Raw genomic sequence first — 20,887 nt, forward strand, 5'->3', positions numbered from 1 at the left:
CACTCCCTACTCAAAGCTGAAGATAGCCACCTGAAGGCAGTGACTGAGAAGCAATCATCTTGCTGATGCACAAGAGATGTCTTCTTGGGGTACATTACAAGAAAAAACTGCTCAATTTACATGCTTTAAATCAAACTACGAACAAAGAAACCAGTGATTTAATATTGATATGATTAGCTGGCAATCAGTAAACTAGACATTGAGGATCAGTATCACAACACATAAACCACAATATTAGATCAAAATGTTAATTAATATCTATAAATTTCTAAGCACACTGTAACTAATCCCAAGAGTTACAGCATCCCCCACACTCACAGTTGCATACACAAAACTCTCTCACAGGGCTCGCGGGCAATGAGCCCTTACCATTGTCTTCTGGGGGTGCAGTTTCCCCTACTTGCACCCCTATCCTGCTGGAAATGCTTTTGCTTTGTTTGTATCCCTCTACAATCCCTATGTGGCTCAGACATCAGACCACAAGTTAGTACACACAGATCCTTATATTTTTGCTCTCTGTCCTGTGACTGCAGTGGCTGGATCATTCTGATGTGAAGGACACTCTGTTAGGTCTAGACAGAAATTGTCATGCCAGAGGATGACTTTTGGAAGTATCAAAATAAGTTTTGACTGCTGCTTTCTTCCCACTTCCCTCCCCCATCCTGTGACAAATTTACATGGTGCTTTCATACTTCTTTTCAAGTTGACTCATTAATTTATTTTTTAAAATTCTTGGTTAGCTGGAGGGCCACGTGGGTACCCCGATGAGGTTACACCAACTGGTCTAAATAGGGGAAAAGCCAGTGAAGAAGCTCCTCTGGAGAGTTTATTAGTTTCAATACATTTCTACCCTTATCCATTTGAATAGCAGCTCACACTCCATCAAGGCAATGTTTGGGACAGACTCGTGGCAGGGGTTAGCAGACCAAGAACATGCTGCATTATACTGCCACCAGACTCCTGCTGGATTGCACTCTCCTTGCTTGGATCGGGCACTGGGAAAGCACTATTTAACCTCCTGCTCTGGCTTCAGCTTTAATTAGTCCTCAAATTGTCAAAACATTTAGTCACATGGGGGATCAGCACCGTGTTCTGCTAAGGTATCCAGTCCTTAGGAACATAACCTCCACAGAAGGTACTTTAGAAGTTCAAACTTGGCCTTAAAACTAGGCAAACATTGAGGAATTGAAGCTGCTCTCTTTTTATGAGAGCAAGTTCATCACGCTATAATTAAGATATATAGTTATGTAAGTCCTGAGTGCATCAAGTAGCAAGGGAGTCTTCCTAAGAGATTTGTGTGTAATAGGCCAATTAGTCCCTAGATCCCTATCCTGGATTTTGAAAACAGTGAGAAGATCCAAGAAAGACTGATTTTTTTGCTATAGTAATATGTACCACATATCCATCTACACACATGCTCAACAGTAACCACTATGCTGATGGTACTTGTTCAGTATCTGTCTGAGGAGAAAAGTTATCTTTCAGCAGGCTTTTCATAACGCATAATTAGATGAATTAAACTGTCCCTGCTAAATCTGCAGCCTCCAGAATTCCACTGTATGGTTAATTTACTTGTCTTTGTTCCAGACCTATTGTGCTGGTTTTTGTATTCTATGGATTGATGTAGCAACCATCTATAAACGTGAATATAGACCTGGCGTAATAGGAAAAACATGCAAACAAACAAACAAACAAACAAACAGTTTTAACTGCCATGCAAAGGATAGTTTTTATGCAGAGCATAGAGATAACTAGGAGAAGCAAGTGAAGTCTCTGAAAGTCACTTTTTTTCTCTATGCTATATCAAGGAAGCAGAAGACACAAAATAAAGGAGACATTATAGTTTGGTCCTCTTAGCCAAAGAGCTGAGTCTGGGGGCTGTTACTATAGGGGCTTAGGCTGCTACTTTAAGGGTTTTCCTTGTGGAGTAACAGTCTGTTAACAGTAAACAGAATGGGAACACAGCAGAAATATCAAAAGCCTCCCAGTTCAATGCAATCAATATTAAATATTTAATCAAGTCTATTAAAATGGATAGCAATGCAAGTCTTCAAGGAAAACAAGAACTAAAGTAATTTAACAAAAAAGACCTATAAAATAGATTTCTGATTCTGTAAGAGTAACCAAGCATCAGAGACTGCAGATTAGACAAATCTTTTCCTTTTCCTGGTCTCCTTACTCATGTTCCAACACATATTCAACTTTACAGCAAGACAGGTGGCACCCATCTATAAGAATATGAAATAACCCATTTGCAACACTCTTAGACTGTGCTCTGCCCACAATCCCTCAAGCATCAACCATGTACATCATCCCAATGCCCCTAATTTATGTCCTGTTTCTTAAAAGCAGTGAGGAGAGTGATCCCAGATCACTTTGCAGAGCAATGGACTATTAATGTGAGTAAAAACTGACTAAAAAAGCTCACATTAAAAAGTCAACTACCCAGCTGTCAGTCAAACATCTAAAACATACATTCTTTTAATGGTGGTAAATATTGAATAGTCCTTCAATCTTGAAATTGAAGAACTATTCAAGTAGCTCTATACAAGTAGAGGCATACAGAAGTAAAAAATTATTAACAAATCTCAGAATGAAAACTACACACAAATTCTGACTTGTCAAGCTGTTGGAACTGAAACAGCCATTTCTTGACTGAAGTACCCTTATACCATGAATATCATACTCAATACCTGCAAAGTAAACTTAGCAAAGGAGACCAGTCAGAAGAGAATGATGTTTGACAAGCACCAGGGTGAACTTTCAACCACAGGGAAATTGCCAGCAATCAATTCTAATACTGAAATATCTTGTTTCACAGCAATTAGAACACAATTTACACAGCACAGAAATTATTTCAAGTTACAAGTCATCATTAAACACGTTCTTTCTAGGAGGTGATGAATTTTACCAACTCTAAGGTCTGCCTAAATTTTGCAGCATGCAATTCAGCTGCAATTTCACATTTAAGATCCAGTTATTAATATGATGCCAAAATACCCTTGGTCAACAGCCCTGGGACTGAAACACGCCTTTGCACTGATTCAATTGCACTCTTGCTTTGAGTTGTCACAAACCATTTGTTGGGCAGCTCAAAGTTTGCAAGTTTTTTCATCGGCTCAGAAGAAACTCTTGTTGACATGGCTGTCCATGTGGCAGTACAACTTGTTTTCATCCTGTTTGCACAGACAAGATCAAAACATTGATCATGGTACTTGGAAGCAACTACAATCTGCATGTTCTATATCTGTAGGGAAAATATGAACAAATTGAAGTTTTAAGAATGCCCCTTAAAATGCCAAGTTTTCTTTCAGAAGACAGAAAGAAGTTTTAAAGCACTGTTTTGGACATCTAATCTGAGTCATATTACACACTTGAACAACTTTGAGGGCTCAGGAAGAATAAAAATTAATGGCATTTAATAAAAACAAAATTTCTTTGGCAATTTCTATCTTGCTAACCTTAAAACACCAGTTCCAAACTGGATTCAAGGGACACTTTATTGGTACAGAAGGCAATTTCTTGCACTCTATCGCTGTTTGGTGATGGACATTTAACAACCTGGCTGATCAAGTGTATTAATGAGGCACTAAAATGTTTTAAGCATAAAGAAGGTATTAAAATTTCTTTGATACATTGTATGCATTTAAAGGCAACTAATTTTAAAGTTTCAGGTCTTTTTGATGGGCATATAAAAAGGTTTGTTATCCAGAGATTTTCCTCATTATTCGCTTTCAGAGTTCATTTACCCCTGATTCACTTATTAATTCCAGCAGGCTTTACTGTTCTCAGACAAGGAAAAAAACACCATTTCATATACTTTGGCACAGTTAAGGTAGATTAGGAAAGAAAAAGACAGGAAACAGAAGAACAATCCATAACCCAAAAATGGCAATAAACTTCACCTATATTGCTCACTTCTCCTCTAATTTATCTATCTTGTAACAATGATATAGCTAAGGGCTAAATTCAGAAGGCTTCAGAAGAGAGAGAGACTACTCTTTTCAGGGGCAAGGTGAACTGGCCCTAACTATTCCAGGGATAATTATGCTTCACTAGCTAGTGAAGAGTTTTCAATGAAGCTGTTCATTAATTGAAATTCAGTGAGATTTTTTTGCAGTGCAAACCATCAAGAGTTTTGCTTTATTTCCTGTACAAACAAGCAGAAGGTATGAATCTGAATTAACTGCTCTTCAGGAAGAAAGGAAAGAACTAAGCAAGGCTCTGAATAGTTATCAGCTAGGGAATAGCAAGCAACAAATTTGTCTGAATTATAATTGGTTGCCTTACCTACTTCTAGAGAAATATCACAAAAATTTAGGGAGGTTTTCAGGACTGTATCCTTAAAGTCTAGGTGCTTAAACTGACTAACAGCATCATAAAATTTATTTATTTATTTTTTTTAGATCTAAGGAGATCCCTTTCAAGGCACCTGTAGGTGTTTTGCCCTACTATCATAAGCACTCTGTTCTAAAAACTGTTTGTAAATCTAGCTAGAAGCCTATTTTTCCTCATGATCAGATTTTACTTATTTCCCTTTATATCCAGGCCAGCACTTACATTCTTTTTCTGGTTTTGGGTTTTTTTATTTCCCCTCTTCTCTGTGGTGTATCTGGACTCAGAAGCTTTGTCTCCACTTCTTGTTTGTTTTACTAAGCAAGAACGCTAAGTTCTCCAAAATCATTACCTTGGCAAGAGCTGCCCACAAACAATGTAAGTGCATCAAGGTGGTTGTACAGCTGAAGCAAATAGCCCTGCTGAGAAACAACACCTCCTAGCCCAGGGATTCAGTTGGCACACCCATGCTGCCCCAGACAGGCTATTATAATTGGGCACTGCTTTTGGGGTCAGGGCCACTCTTGGTGATAGACTCTTTTGTTTTGGATGTTTCTGGGATCTGCCAACAAGTCCCTACTTTTCTTTGGTATGATGTAATTTCCATAGAGTTTGCCAAAAGTCTCATTTGGCTAACCAATCCATCAGGAAAAGCAGCACATCTCTGTGAAACTGCATAAAGGACAGAATGGAAGCAGATATTAAGCATAGATAAGCCAAGACACCTTTTACCACTTGACGTACTGATGATTGAACTGTGCACACTTTCAAGGTAGAGTTGCACCAGAATCCTAGATCTTGATTCATTAATGTCATGTCAGTGCTATTTATATATGTCAGAGTCTGTCCAGAAATTAAATTCCCAAGGTTTTACTTGCTTTACTTTTATTAGTTGTAATTTTCTGTTTGTAGTTTACTAGATGGCAAAAGAGAACATGACCAGTGGTTCATTTTTCATTATGGTTATTTTTTAAAGGGATTGACAGAGGTTTTTTTCTCCAATTATAACTGCTGCTTTGAGAAGACAGTCAAATAACGATCCCCATATCCATGGCATAAATCTTTTTTTGTTAGGCTATGTTTTACCATTACTGTTTGGCCTTCCTATGCAATTACAGTTCATCAAGCACAAAAAGTATTTGTCAGTCTATTAATTTTCTGCTAGAATCCTCCATTATTGCTCACTTGAGTGTGCAGATCAAGCTTCTTCAGGATCCAACTGGTAGTGACCCCCGTCATTAAAGAGGAATTCCATCGACTTCTTAGCCCTCCCCTGCATCAGTGGCTCCTAACTTTCTCATGTAAATTCTGTCAAGCCAAAAATGTCTGCGCCTGTTCTCAGTCCAGTGATGAATTATTTTGGAAAGCATGAGTAAAATCAATTCAGTCACTTGAATTAAGCCACCATGAAAAATAAGCTGCGCTTTCGCCATATGTGCTGATTGAAATTTTCAAGCATGGAAATCTTAAAAATGGCTAATTCTCCACACGTCATTCCAGGTTGTTTTATAAATCCTCACAGAGGAAGGAAAAATTATTCATGGCTAATGAAAAATGGTTCAGTAATTGTAAACTTATAAGCATTTAAAGTCATACATTTGTTTAAATTTTCCCTGAAATAAGGGATGATGCTCAACTTTAAATCTAATCAATTATCAATTTCGTCCCTTGCTTTAAGTCTGTTTTAGTAAACAATAAGTGTGACTGTATCATATTTTTAAGTATCTTTTTAAAAAAAAAAAATACCATAAATGACAAAGATATGACATTTATGAATCAAGATCTAGGATTCTAAGATATTCTCTAATCACATATTTACTAAGAAATATGTGATTCCTCCAGAATCGACTCTACCATATTCAAAACACTCAGTACTTACAGTGACTTTTCTGCACTGTGTGAATCTTGATGACCTATTTTTTCGTTATTTAAACTGTTGTCTTGCATACAATATACAGAAAGAATACAGTGGCTAAAACAACAAAATTATGCCAGTGGTCATGTGTCACGGGTTGGGATAGGGACAGCTCCAGCCAGTAGGGAGGGAGGGAGGAATAATAGGCTGTGCAGTCAACACAACCATATTACCTACAAGTAGGGGTACACCAAGCTTGTGAGTCACTGCTTACAGAGAAAAGGGGAAGAAGCTTTGAGCTTTTGGACCCCACCCCACTACATTGGCATTCGCGCATACAGTGCAGGAGCCAAAATTCCCTTGGGACTCCATAGAGTCAAATGGAGGGAGACAAATCATACTTAAAAGCTTTCAGCTTTGAAGTTAATTGAGGGCTAGGGAAAGTGAGATAATATGTCAGTGATCATTACAGGTATGACAGTAACTGTCATCTTGCATTTATTTTATTTGATGGCCATGGATGTAAAGTCCAGAATTATGGCAGATATAGGGTTAAAACAGTCAAAGAAGTATAAAAGAAGAAAGTAGGGTAAAAATACTGAGATGAAGCAAATGAAAGGAGCTATAGTGCAGAGCATATGAGAAGATTAAAAGACCTACAATCCTTTAAGGAAATACCACCACCTAAATGTAAATCAGTGAAGAGTATTGAGCTAAAGACTATTTTTCTCTCCCAATTTCCTCATTGATCTCTCTGTCAAAAGTTTGATCCATCTAGAATAAAAAGGAGAGAAAAGTGCATAAAAAGGAAATAAGGATCTCAGAGTTAGGCCTCTAGTATTTTCACCTGACCTATTTTTCATCACTAACAAGCTACAGCTTTATGTTAGAAAGGTAAAGTATCTGTGTAATCTTAGTCAATAGTGTTCTCATTAGGAGTAACTAATGTTCTTACAATTGTTTGAAACACTTTATTTGCTATAGGAGCAAGGTCAAAGTCTTGCAGAAGTAAATTAATTGTAGCAGTGTTTGTGCTAGTTGAGAATACCTGCAGCTATTCCTGAGACCCCATGGTCAATGACACTAACCTAACCTGGGAAGCAATGATATGAAAGTAATGACCCTGTCAGTTAAATAATCATGCTGGTTTTAAAGATAAGGAATTAAAAAAAAACAAAACAGAAAAAAAAGAAAAAAAAAAAACCACCCCCCCCACCAATCCCCCAAACCTCCACAGGCTTAATACCTTTTAAATAATGATTCAGCTGTAAAATCAACATAATGGGATTGGTACCTTCCGTGGTGCTTTTTCATCTACATTTATTCCTTTAAATTTCATTTTAGTGGGGTTGCATATGTTCAACTATGCCAAATATACAAGTGTACACTGTTCCAAGTTTACACTGCAGGTAGTGTCCACACAGGTTTGTTCACAGGTCTGCTGGATCTGATCAGAGCACAGGCTCTCTTCCCCAGACAGTGACTAAATGCTTTTGAAACAGTCCATGTAATAGTTGATCTCAGTCATGAATTGAGTCCGTGGCAGAGCTAACACCTTGATGTTAGTCAATGATCAAACGCTCTCAATGAGAAAATGCCTGCTACATCAGGCTATGTTTCAGATTGAAGTCAGATCCAGTGTTAGGTTTTATGTCTTATATATTTGTATTACATTTTTAAACTCTTCTTGAAAGTTTTTAACACCAACATAAAAACATAATTGAGAGATTCCTATATTTTAACCATTTTGATTCTCTCACATTTCATAATTGTTAAGTCCTCATGTAACCACTTCCTGTGAAAAGCAATAACAAAAAAAAAAAGCTTTCATCTTGTTAATAGTGTGAACAGATGCCAGTTACGGTGATCCTTCTACCTCTGACAGAGCAGACATTACTGGACAGATGATCCATCCATATGAGAAACTAGCAGTAGGACACCTGATACGCATCTGCCCCATGCTAAGACAGCAGGGATTCTCTGATTTGCACGGGATTTTGAACCAATCTGCAGCAGCTGCATCTTTTCAGTCTAAGTGTTTTCATTGTGGCCCTTTTCTTCTATCCGTAATTGCTTAGTGGCCAGTAGATTTAAAAAATGTGGAAGAGAGTAGAACTCATTTTTCTTTTACCTCAGTGGTTTGAAACTTATTTTGACAGGAAACTTAATCACTTGATTCTAAGTTAAGAGGGCAGAAGATTATCTGCACTCTTCCTGGTGTGGTTACACTGCCATATAGCCAAGAGAACAAAGATTCCATGAGAGGCAATGTTTCAGCAAGATTGTAGCTGGGTTAAAGCTTCTCAGTTCCCATACTGAGATTAAATTCACTTTTTAAAATCAACTGTACTTCCCTATTGTGACTTTTACAGGCTGGCAACCAGCAGACTTCCAGAATGGGCAAAAGGACTTAGTCATCATGTGGCCATGTTGTACACATGCCTGATAACCTGGTGTAACAAATCTCCTGAAATATGACAGGACTACAGCACTATTTTAGCTGAAATGCTAAATAGTGGACCTACATCAGGATTTTAATTTGTGGAGTTATAAATATTGGGGGAATATCTAGATCTTCACTCAACACAGGATAGGGTATTCCAAGCATTGTCACTGAGGCATATTTTTGCAAGTGTACTGATGAAAGTAAAATAAAAAGGGCCCTAAAGACCCTCAGTTAAACAAACACTGTTGCCATCTGTTATCCTTTCAGTTAATACAATCTCTAACTCCAACAGCTACAACTCAGTGCCAAATATATGAAGCAGTGCTGCCATCTGAAAAACATATGAGTATATCCTGAGAATAAGGCATATACTGTGCACCACCTTATACTTAGTAAATAACTTCTGTTTAACATTAAACCTCCTTCTACTTCTCATGCAGTTGCCTAGCTGCAAATGCAATGTCAGGTATTTTTATCTTGTGCAAGACTATGCTTCCACGAGCAATTATAATCTAATTAAAGTCATTAATGTTTATGCCCTAGGGAAACATTCAGTTATTTGTAGGCATATGAGTTCCTGTCTTCCGATTCTTGTTGTAATTTCTGCTTTGTTGAGCACTTCTAAATATGCACAAGTTACTTCACTTGCCACCTTAAAGCTGTGCCACCATGTAGCCAGCCTATGGCACTGTTTTCAGAGTTTCTATTTAAAATTATACTGAATTAAAATGGGTAAAATATCTATTAAAATTTCAGAACTGGAGCAGCTTTTGAAGCCAGGGTTTCTTTTTTCCTTTTACCAAAAGATGTTCAAGTTTTTCATACCATAAACCATGCCTTAATCAAAGTTCAGAATTGTCTGTGCCTTTCAAATGCAAGCAGATACCTAGGAGCGTCTGAAAGAATACACCAGTGATTTCAAAACCTAGGGCACTACTATAATCCTCTATAAAAACTATTTTGGAGCTAGAAAGTGTCAGTGAGGTAAAGATTTTAAGATAAGGTTGGAAAATTTCCTATTGCTTATAAATTATATAGCAAATCTTTTCACCATTAAATTAATAATATTTTGTAAAGTGCTGGAGTTTTATTTTCAGAGTTCTGCCGGGACTTGATCCATAAACACCAAAGACAATCCAAAGGATCCCACTGATTTAAGCAAGCTCTGGAGCTAACTTCAGTGTCTCTCAGTGTCAGAACACAGGCCACGAGGCAAAAGAAGGAACAGTGGTACAATTTTCACAGGGTGTCTCTAATAACTTCCCAGGTTTCCAGGTTAGGGCTTTTTCTGCTTGGAACTGGGAATGTTTGGATGCAAGGTGAAACAGCCAGCCAAAGAACACATGATTTCATTTCAAGCAATCCAACTCAATTAGTGCAGAGGGTGTGGGAAGTGATCTGTCTGTATCACTGCTGTCAGCCCAAGGGAGGATCACTGCTGATGGTCTGTGACAAGCAAAACATTTTCACAGCTATGTCTACTAGTCTATCACCAAAAAATGTTCCCCATCACTATAAAGAAAAGGGGATTTTAAATACAGCTGTGAAAAAAAGTATTTTTTTCATGTAATTCCACATTTCAAACATTTTTCACTCCATATCAGTATGCAAATAAGCTTCTTGAAGGTTTTCACCAAGAGAAAGCATGCTTTCCCTGACAATTCCAGATTAGATTCACCATGGTGTACAACCTGGTCGAAACAAGGGGTGTAAGGTTAAGCCTTTTTCTAACACAGCCTGAGGACCAGGTTTTCTTGTGGTGGAACTGTTGCATATATATGTTATCTATAAACACTCAAACATTTTACTGCAGCCAGGACTTGTTCCCAATAGAGTTTGTGAACTTGATTGTTGTGGTTTGGGACAACTGCTTGTCCATCTTTATCTCTTTCCAGCATGAGATCGAGATAGCTGTTCCAAACTAAGCTAAATATACTTCAGTTTGACAACCAGTCATTTAATGACAACAGTCATTTCAGTAAAATATTCCCAACCAGTGGCAGTAATGCTCCTTTTGGAACACATTCTAAATAGCAATCAGCACGGCCAGCCTGACCTTGTCTGAAATCTGTTCAGAAGACATTTAATTAATGAGACTAGAAAGCTAGAATAGAGTCTGACGTGGCCTGTATTCTCCACAGACTGGGGTGCTTTTTAGCTGGAGTGCCCTTTACTAGGGGTCTTCTGGCTGAAAAGCATAGTCCCATGGTCAAGGCAGTATGGGTCATCAACATGGAGTCAGCATGATTTAAGCACATATTGTTACATACAAGTTGTTCTAAATATGGATTATGAAATCATTAATCCTTGGGAATTATTCTTAATATCTGCAGAATTAAGAAATCCAGACAGACATTCTTTCTCAATAACATAAGCATAACTTTATTCACAATGTTTTTTAAGTTGACTTCAGAGCATGTATAGAAATAGTCTTTCTACAAACTGTTGCAGCCACAATCCTAGGAAACAAAAAGTAAAACTTAAAATATTTTTCTCTATTTTCAAACTAGAAAGATGTCAAGCTGTTCTGAACAGCTGAGTTGCTTGTATTACTCAGGAGAAATGTTCATCAACATTTAGGATGTAAACTCCATATATTTTAGGTTCCCTTAACATACCTTGTTTAGTGGGCATGCAGGACATCGTAAGTTTAAACATTATGCTGAGAAGGTTTAATTATCTGCTACTTGCATCATGTATCTCCAGCCCACACTTTACTGTCCAAGCTATTAACTGAAAGTTTGGAATATGACTACAGGTTAAAATGGATTTATTTGATTAATGTGTGTATACAAGTGTGGGTTCTCTTGTGAACTATTCAAGTGTTGATTTTAATTGAGCTACAGCTGGTGCTGACTGTGTTTTCAGAGAGTAGGGATTTACTGACTGATTGACTGTCTCTCCCTTTTAACCTGGATGAAGATGTGTTCAGGAAGAAGTGAAATTTCCTGATGATACAAAACCACAGGGAGAATAAAAAAAAAGAAAAGAGCAATAAACTGAATGAAAATAAGAGCATAAAATCAAGTAGTTTATATAAAAGGAATGAAACTAGACATACCAGTTAGAAAATGCATGAAATCAGAGATTTTGTTTGTAAATCTCGAATTCAACTGGGGAGGAAGGAAGAGGGGAAAAAAACCAAATAAGAGCTACTATTCCTATGACAATGCAAATCTCCTTTGGAGAGGCAGAATAAATTAAATTAATGAACTTTTAAAACCCTTCAGCTGAGAACATCTCTCCCTTGTTGGCAGAGCTCAATACAGCTGTTCAAATGGTATCACAGAAGAAAAGCAGAAAATCAGAAAAAGAAAGAAATTTCAAAAATGTTGATGCTCAAGGATGTCAAAAATCCTGTCTAACTTGTAATAAGTACTACATATCCTAAGAAAAGGCAGAGAAACCAAATGCAAATTGCCAAGGTGCAACCAAAAGTATAAAAGAGAAACAGAGCTATCCAGTTAGAAACAAACCAAAAAAAAAAAATCCCCCAAACCTCCACAGACTTCCTCATCTGGAAAAGCACTGCAAAATTTAACACTTGTCATCATTTTGCCTGAATAGAAGCTCTGGACAGTGATCCAGAAAGAGGCCACCACAAGGGCTCTTTCCAGATATTCTGGATGTGCAAAACCAACACCCCACATCTATCCTGCCCCCATTCCATCTTCCAACATTAACAGAGCACATCCTGCCCTTCTGTAGATGGGAAAGTCACTTCTGTATTTCAAGTTTTTCTTCTGTTTGACCTTTCCTCTTTTTCACCAGTAATGTCATTGCTGTCTTTCTATAAAATGTGATCTGTTCTTTACATGAAGGTTTAATATCCTTTTTTTTCCTCCTCTCTTGCAGGGGAGAAATACAGTCATTTTTAATTCTCTTTAACATATATCTTGTTGCTGCCCACAGTTATAAATTAAGACTTTCTAGAAATATAGCTTGTTTCCGTGATGCATATTTTTATTCACTGAGAAAGAATGTGTTCTATGCAAAAATAATTGAGGAAATAGAATTATTTAGAAAATCGAAGTAGTTCTGAATAATGTCCCTGGTATGACTTTGCATGTACAGAAGTTTCTCACATTTTTATACTAGGATAGGAGAAGTCACGAGAACACTCTGTGCCAGGTTTGCCAGTATCTCGAAGGCTTGAAAATCTCAACTGTCATCTGACTCGACAGGTCACAGAAGCAGATGTACTTCTAAAAACACACACGGGAGCTGGGAGCAAAGACATACAATGTGTGGGACTGTGATGCCATCATGTCACTGAGAATTTTGTCTTTTAACTTGGATTTCAGAGCATAAACCCCTCTAGCTGGCCAATCTTAAGCTCCTCTCCCCAGTGTTGTGGCTTCTCTCCCGTTCTATAACCCTGGTTGCCAGATATATCTGCCAACAGATGGCTGATTGAAGAAAAGGCTCTTTTTGGCACAGGGGATCACCAAACAGGAAAGTGCCCTGTGCTCAATGTAATGCACAATAAAATGTGGAGCTTGAGCTGAAATGACAGAGTCTATTCCTGGTAGATGAGATCTGACAAGTCTAAAGAATGTATTGAAAGTGTAAGATTTTATTCACATGGTAGTCAGAACAACTCCTCAAAAATACCTATCCTTATCCATCTCAGAGGAATTCAGTGCACACTAAAAACACTAAAAAATGAGAATAATAGGGGAAAAAAATAACGCACACAAAACCACAAGAAAATACACACACTCCCAGTAGTAACCTCTGATCACCGAGTATCACAATAGCAGAGAGAGCCATAAATTCCCTAAGTTCTTTGTTACAGTGTGCACAGCACAGTGCAGAATAACAATGAGTAGGTGCTCCTGCTGTTGACATTTCTTTAAATAGTGTCCCATTCATATGGATAGAAAAGAAACAAGTTGTGAGGAAAAGTTACTGAGAGTCCTTCATACTTAGAGTATAGGGAAGGTGTTTACAGTGTGGTATCCCCTCCTTTTTTCCTCCAAGTATAATCTGTTCTCTACACAAGAAAGAAATTAGGTGTCTTTCCAGACTTTATGAAGAACATTTAGAAGAGAGACACAAGTATGGAATAAATTTAAGATATTCATGGGAAAATAATGTAAAAACATCTAAAAACATTAACATGCTGAATCTTTTAAAAATTGTACAAAGGTTGACAGCTATGGCTTCATCCTTGCAGGTTTGCACATATGTTATCAAATATACCAATATACTGTGTTTCTATTTTATTCCAGCAAAAGTAGATAGCCTTTGCTTTGGCCAGCAAGTCTGATACTTTTTCTGTGCTAGAGTAATTAAAAACAAAGTCAAAAAGCTTCTAATTCCTAAAAAGGATGTATTGAAATCCCACAGTTTTTTTATTATCTTCCTCCAAAGTACTATTTATAAAGTCTGTCTTTGGTAGCTTTTCTGCAAACTATTTGTAAAGCACATTCACTTGCAGAGTAATCTGGCTCCACCAAGTGACAATTGCTGTGATTGCTAGTCGACACCTGATCCTAAGAAAACACCTAATTTGGTAACATGGGGTTTTGCTGGATAGCTTTGAACTTTACTATATCATACATTTTAAATAGATTATCTTGAAGTGTAGATGGTAAGTGAAGACACTGAAGCAACTTACTTGTCCCATTGGATGATGATGAAATTTTGTCTTACAAAAGTACCCACTGGATTACTATTAGTAACTCCACCAATAACACCTGTGAGAATAATTGTAGGAGGGTAGGAGGGAGGAAGGAGATTAAATTATTTTCCTGAAATTCATTCCACATCCTAGAGATGCAGATAGATAATGAGAGAAAGCCTGCTGGAATATCAGGAATGTGTATGAATGAACTTTCTACACTGTCCTTAATGTAAGGTCTAAGAGAACGTGCTCTGGACAGATAAAAACAAAGTGGATGAAAATCACAGGTGTAAAGAAGATTAATATAAAATGTTTTCTTCAAAACTAATTTTGAACAATGGCACATTCTGAAAGGGACGTTTTTTAAGCACTTCAGGTGGCCAGGAATAGACTATGAAAAGCCTGATGGTGAAACTGAAATTGCTTTGGATGCTGCCTGCATTGACTTTGTGAACCCACCCAAAGACCCTGGACTTAGATTTTGCAAGATCACAGAGGCATGAAAAAGTAGCTCTGCTGAAATTTGAAACTACCATGATGCAGTTGATAGGTTTTAAATATCACTTGTAATCAATTATAAATGTTACCATAAACAGGAGAATTTCCTTTATCATCATTGTTACTTGCAGTTGTTATTTTTGGTAAGGAAGACTATGGAAAGGCTGAGCAAACTCAGAGTTTTACTTTGATTAATTCTTAACAGGAAAACCAATGCAAGGAGTTGGCAACTATTGGTAAGAATCATAAACCAATGCCCATGGATGTACACACATGGGACACACAAACTATTAGAAATTAATTAAATATATATTAATATCTTTGGATTATCATTCTCTCTGCCATTGTCCATAGCTATACAATAATGCAGTGTTTGTTTAATTTGTGTGTTCTCAGTTATGTGTTCTGTTCCTTTGAAAAGACTGGTTGAGAAGGAAGCCTGCTCCATGTAACAGGAGATAACTCAGCATGGCCAAGGGAGAGAAAACCAGAGGGCACCACAAGAAAGAATAGACAAGACATTCACAAGAAAGAACAGTCTGGAAAGAAATTGCAAACAGGACTACACAGGAATTTTGGGTACCCAGCAGCTGAAACCTAGGGTCTGTCTGCAGTGATAGTGGACAAGAAGAGAACAATGCATAAATCCTTTTCCTGTGTGTGTCACCTCGAGTTGCCTTAAGTTTTCTTTTTATAAAAAAAGTTGAAATTCAACTATTTATTTAAATAAAGTTTAGCTTCTTTTAGCCTAGAATTATTTGGATCTTTTGGGGGAGCTCATTATAAGATGAAAGCCTGAGGCATTTCACATCAAAGCTGTATTCCACTCTGCGTCTTGTCACAGGAGGGAACAGACAACCTTGCAGACCAATAGAAGCTGCTAGTGTCCTAGATCCTGGTGTTATTCTGAGAAAGGGCAGAGGGGTGTGAATAAAATAGCAAGGAAAATCACCTCTGGATCTGAACTGACTCCTTTTGAAGAACACATTGAGATGCTTATAAAAGCCCGATTTTTGCTTATATTTCCTGTTAGTCTGACACTGCAGCAATGGAGGGGAGTGTGGGGGGAATTACAGGTGTTCTTCATGCTGAAGATCGGGGAAAAATAAAAATCTTGGGCTTTTTTTCTAGGTTTTCACCAAGATCCTATTCTTAGCATTCTAGGAATCTATTCCTTTGAAATTGCAGACTTCTTATGACTTATGGACTTCAGTATCAATTAGAGAGAAATGCAATCCTTGGAATCCTGAACAATCAGTGTTAGTGTTATTGTCTCTAACAAAAGCTAGCAACATCAAATTCCACTGGTCCATAAGAAGACAGCCACTCCAGGGTTAAAACTCAGTTATCCCAAACTGTAAACTGACTGTCCAGCAAACAGCAGCGCAATCAGGAAGCAGAGAGCAATAAGCTGGCAGAATACAATACAAATTAAAAGAAGAAAGTGTAAATCTTAGTAAAATCTGTGCTGAAGGCTGAACTGAAGAAAATAAATACTTAGTTGAAATATCTGGTAATTCTAATCTTAAATTGTATTTTGGTGTAAGATTTCAGGATTAAAAAAAAAGTCTAAGTGAGTTTTCATGAGGCAACAGATAAGTTACAATAAGCCAGTACTAAGGCAGACACATTAAAACATTTTTTGCAAAAGAATTATGGCAACTGCAGACTCCCTCATTCCTAGCTCACTAGTAAGTACTCCAGTTGACTCCAGAAGACCATCCACTAAGACCTAAGCCTCTTTACTATCAAATAATGCACAGTCTGACAAATTATATAAAAATAACACAATTAAAATGGGTTTGCAGCTGGGTAATGTGTGGTTGTTCAGTCTACAGGCAATCAGATAAAATATGGTGTGCACATTAAGCTCCCATTTTATGCATAGCACTATTTTCCTCCTATTTCTAGAATTTCTGTGTTTCTAGACCTCTTTAAAAAAAAAGATAAAAAAGAGAGGCCTAGGGTTAGCCTCATTTCTTAGCTGGCATAAGCTGACCAGGCGTATCTGTATGTGTGTGTGTTTATTTCCTTTGCTGACAGGGGCAGCAGCCAGAATATCTGATGGAGATGTAACAGGACATGTAGAAATTAAACTAGGAAAGCCAGAAATGCGTAGCTTTATCTAAATGTATATAACAGGAACTCAGAGAATATTCTGCAACAGTCTACATCTACTTTCCAAAAATGTTGGGATTCCTATAAAAAGCAGGAATGTGACTGCATGTTGTGTAGGCTCCATGTCTGCAATTTCATTTTCTCTATAGCATCTGTACAGAAAACTGTCATTTGAGAAACTCTGTTCAAATTTGTGCTTATTTCCTGGTAAACAATTACTTCAATCTAATTTGTCTCATGAAATTTCTATAAAACTGCTTTGTACTAAAGCATTTTGAAAGTTTTTATTAGGTCTCCTCCCAACCTATTATTTTAGAAATTGTTGGCTTAACTACAGTGAAAAACTTTCTGGGAACATACTGATTACATTAAAATTTGTGACATAATAATTTAATTATTTTTTTCAGCAATATTCCAGCATTTTACATTTATTATTTACAATCATGACAAATGCCGCACTCTATTTCCATTGATTTAAATAGATCAGATTGAAAGAAATTAGGTCACAGTATTTAATTTTTCAAATGCTCTTAAATTTTCAAATATTTGAATTACACAAAATAAACTAAAAGAACCATGGAACATCCATTAAAACATAGTCTTTTTCAACATACTGGTTTTTTGCTTCCTCTTTCTCAATACAATCTCTAGTTCTTACCATGCCTATTGTATCTGTCTATAAATATAAAATAACAATATAATATCTTTTTATTCTGATTTCTCCAATAAAACTGAAAATATTCTGAAAGGACAGAAAACCAGATGAAATTGTGGGAATGAAAAGCTGTAAAACTGGACACTACAGTACAGTTGCAAAGCAATAGAATGATAAAAGGTACCAAGATACAGAGGAACACAAGGAGAGAGAGAAGTGCAAAGATAACAGACCTTGGAGAATTCTGCCTCTGTTCCACTTTTCTGTCAGTCAAAAATCTTGTCATGTTTGAAGTTCACATCTGCAGCAGTTCAGCTGTCTTTCCATATCTCTTTACCATTTTCATGCCACTTACAGCTTTTGCTGGTGACAGATCTGTTTCAACTGTTCAAGTAAACATCAGGATGTTAGCAGCAAGCTAACCTACAGAAAGAAAACATCCTCAAAACTTAGAAGACATTTTAATGTCAAATGTTATGCTGTTTTTTCCATACAGTTATGATTTCAGTTGATCCTCATGAGTGTTTGTCATTCAAACCCCTCATTTCCTCAAAAGAAACTGCAGCCTCAGTGTGAGTAGATCTGTTACCAACAGAAGCACCAAATGATGGTTGCAGGGTATTGCTTTATTTTGGACCACTCTTTTTTTTGCCTTTGTTTTCTGTCTGGCGTTACCCACAGCATTTCCCACAAAGCATTTATGTAATAAAGCAATCCTGCTTATTTTAATATGGGCAACATACCTAGAGCAGAACCAAACGGAGTACTGTGGGGTAATGGTGTTTGCTTCTTTGTATAATCCTTAGCTGTTACAGTTATATAACTTATTATAACTGTCTACCTTGTCTCGTTCTCTGTGGTGGACTAAAGTCAGTAAAAAGTGTTTGTGCAAGACCTCTTGTGAGAGAACAAAGTGTCAATCTATATCTCTGTCTCCTACCTATGAACAATGATTAGCTCTTTGAAAGTCATTCACCCATGACCCAAACTTTTGAGACCTGACTGCAGCAACACAACCCCAGCAGGAAGGAAAATTGCTTTTCCACACTTCATAAAAATCCTCCTTAACTGAATATTCTGATCTAGAGAAAAATCTGGCCGTCAAGACATTTTTTCCCTACCCAGCACCAGTGTGTCCCAGCCAATGTGCATGCCAAATGCTGCTGTTAACTTCTTCAGTCCTCTGTCTTTCATCATGTTTTACCAGTGACTTTAGGAGCCAGTAAGGATTGTACACACAACTACAAAGCCTCAAATAAATACTTGTATGCAATATGTACCTATAACAGTAGTTGGGTTTAAAGAGAAAGGTCAGCTTTAATCCCAGGTTTACCCATGAAAACCGAGACCCTCTCCACTGACACCATGGTACCTAGAGAGAGAAGGTATGCAAGAGTAGGAAGCTGGTGGCACTCTGTTCCATCAGGAACTCATTATCATATGATTAATATTCACCTCTCAGATTATGGCAGGTGTATTAGCATTTTAAAAAGCTACACTAAAATATATTCTTGTATCCATGAGTGAGTTTTGTTCCTTTATGCCTGACATTATCATCATCATAATCATCATCATTATCATCAAGATCCACTATGCAGGTCATTTTTGCCTTTGTCTCTTTATGCTACAATTCTACCAGTGGCATGTTCTACTAGTGAGCTATTTATTCATCAGGACAAACTGGGTAATAACTGGTGGAAAGCCACATATTTGTATAAACAGTAGAACAAAAAGAAATAGTGTTGTCAGTAAATATTCAATGGCTTAAAAAACCCTAAAAAAACAAACAAACAAAAAAACCCTTCAGCCCATTAGCAGGACATTGTCTTCCGGGCAGTGTCATTGTTCCTGAAAGAGATAAGAAAAAACTGCCTAACCCCCAACAGATGGCAAAATAGAATACATGCTTATTTTACAAGCCAGGACAAGTTTATTGCCTGGTAACCTTGAAGCAGTGCTAAGCTTCATTTCAATAATGTGAGACAGAGGTTAGTTGGAGACTTGGGGATAGAAAATTTGATGGGGAGGAGGTTGCTTCTGACTGCATGCTCTGGAACCACTGTGTACTGGAGAAAGTCAGGGTTCTGGTCTACTGACAGGTGGCACAATGATAAATTAAGGTACATACCCAACAGAAACGTTGACAAAATGTTTAACATTTAATTTACATTTTTGACACGTTATTCCTCTTTTCTCATTAGATCATTTAGTTTCAAGATTTCAGATTGACACTTATATTGTTGCATACTGGTATGGATTAAGACAATCTTTTGGGAATCTGGATTTTTCCTGGCACTGAAAGGAAAGATTTGGTGGCAACTCAGGTATATATAATTCAGAGTGTCTAAAGTGGAAGACACAGCTGTATCTGATGCATATAATTATTACTGCATATATTTTTGTCTCAGGAATATTTCTCATGAACAGATCAAGACGCTTGGTAATCTTTCACATCCTTACTTAAACTGATTAATAATTAAAAACATTTTAGAATTAGTTAGAATACAAAGATTTATATATATATGCATTTATAGCAATTTAGAATACATATTTACACCAAAAAGACACTGATACAACTAATGTAGGAATGCTGATTTATAGATAATTAATTTTAGCTTAATGAAACCCATGTTGCCTCATGCTTCAATTAACTCAGGCTTCTTTTCCTGTTATATTTGTGATTTTGCTTGTAAGTAGAACAAAGTTATTTTTGAGAAAGAAAAAAATTAGCATTGTAATTAGAAAGTGGTTATGGATAACTTAGAATAGAGAATGCAATACTAATAATATATTCCAAAATAGGAATAGTCTGAACTTCAGCAACTTATGGCTCTAATTTGATATATCTTTCTGAAATGCAAAAGAAATAGCACATAGGGACATACATAAAAATAATTACACCCAAAAAATGCTCACAGTTCTTTTTAACCTTGCCAAAGGACAAATACCAATTATCAATTATCTGGTTGTCAAAATCTTCTCAGGTCATTATTTCTACAGGATTTTCAGTCAAACTTGCTCAAGCCAGTACACCTTATTTGCTCAAATATGCCTTGCCTGCTTCTTCAAAAAAAGTTTGCTGCTTTTCTGTTTTCAAGAAGAATAGTGTGCATCAGCATCTTGCAGTTCCCACACGTGAAATATTCTTAGACTCCTGTCAGGATACTTCCAAGATGATGATAGCTACAAACACCCTACTGCAAGCTGATCAGAGCTGAACAGTTTGAAGGCAGCTCACAAATGAGCCATCCAATGGCCAAGCACTGCAAGGCAGCATCAGTGTGCATGTCAGAACAAATGAGAACAGAGCTGACTCAGCAAGACATAAATGATCTTCCCAAACCCCAAAGG

This window comes from Passer montanus, unplaced genomic scaffold, assembly GCF_014805655.1.
Source record: "Passer montanus isolate IOZ18808 unplaced genomic scaffold, ASM1480565v1 scaffold10, whole genome shotgun sequence".
Classification (NCBI taxonomy): domain Eukaryota; kingdom Metazoa; phylum Chordata; class Aves; order Passeriformes; family Passeridae; genus Passer; species Passer montanus.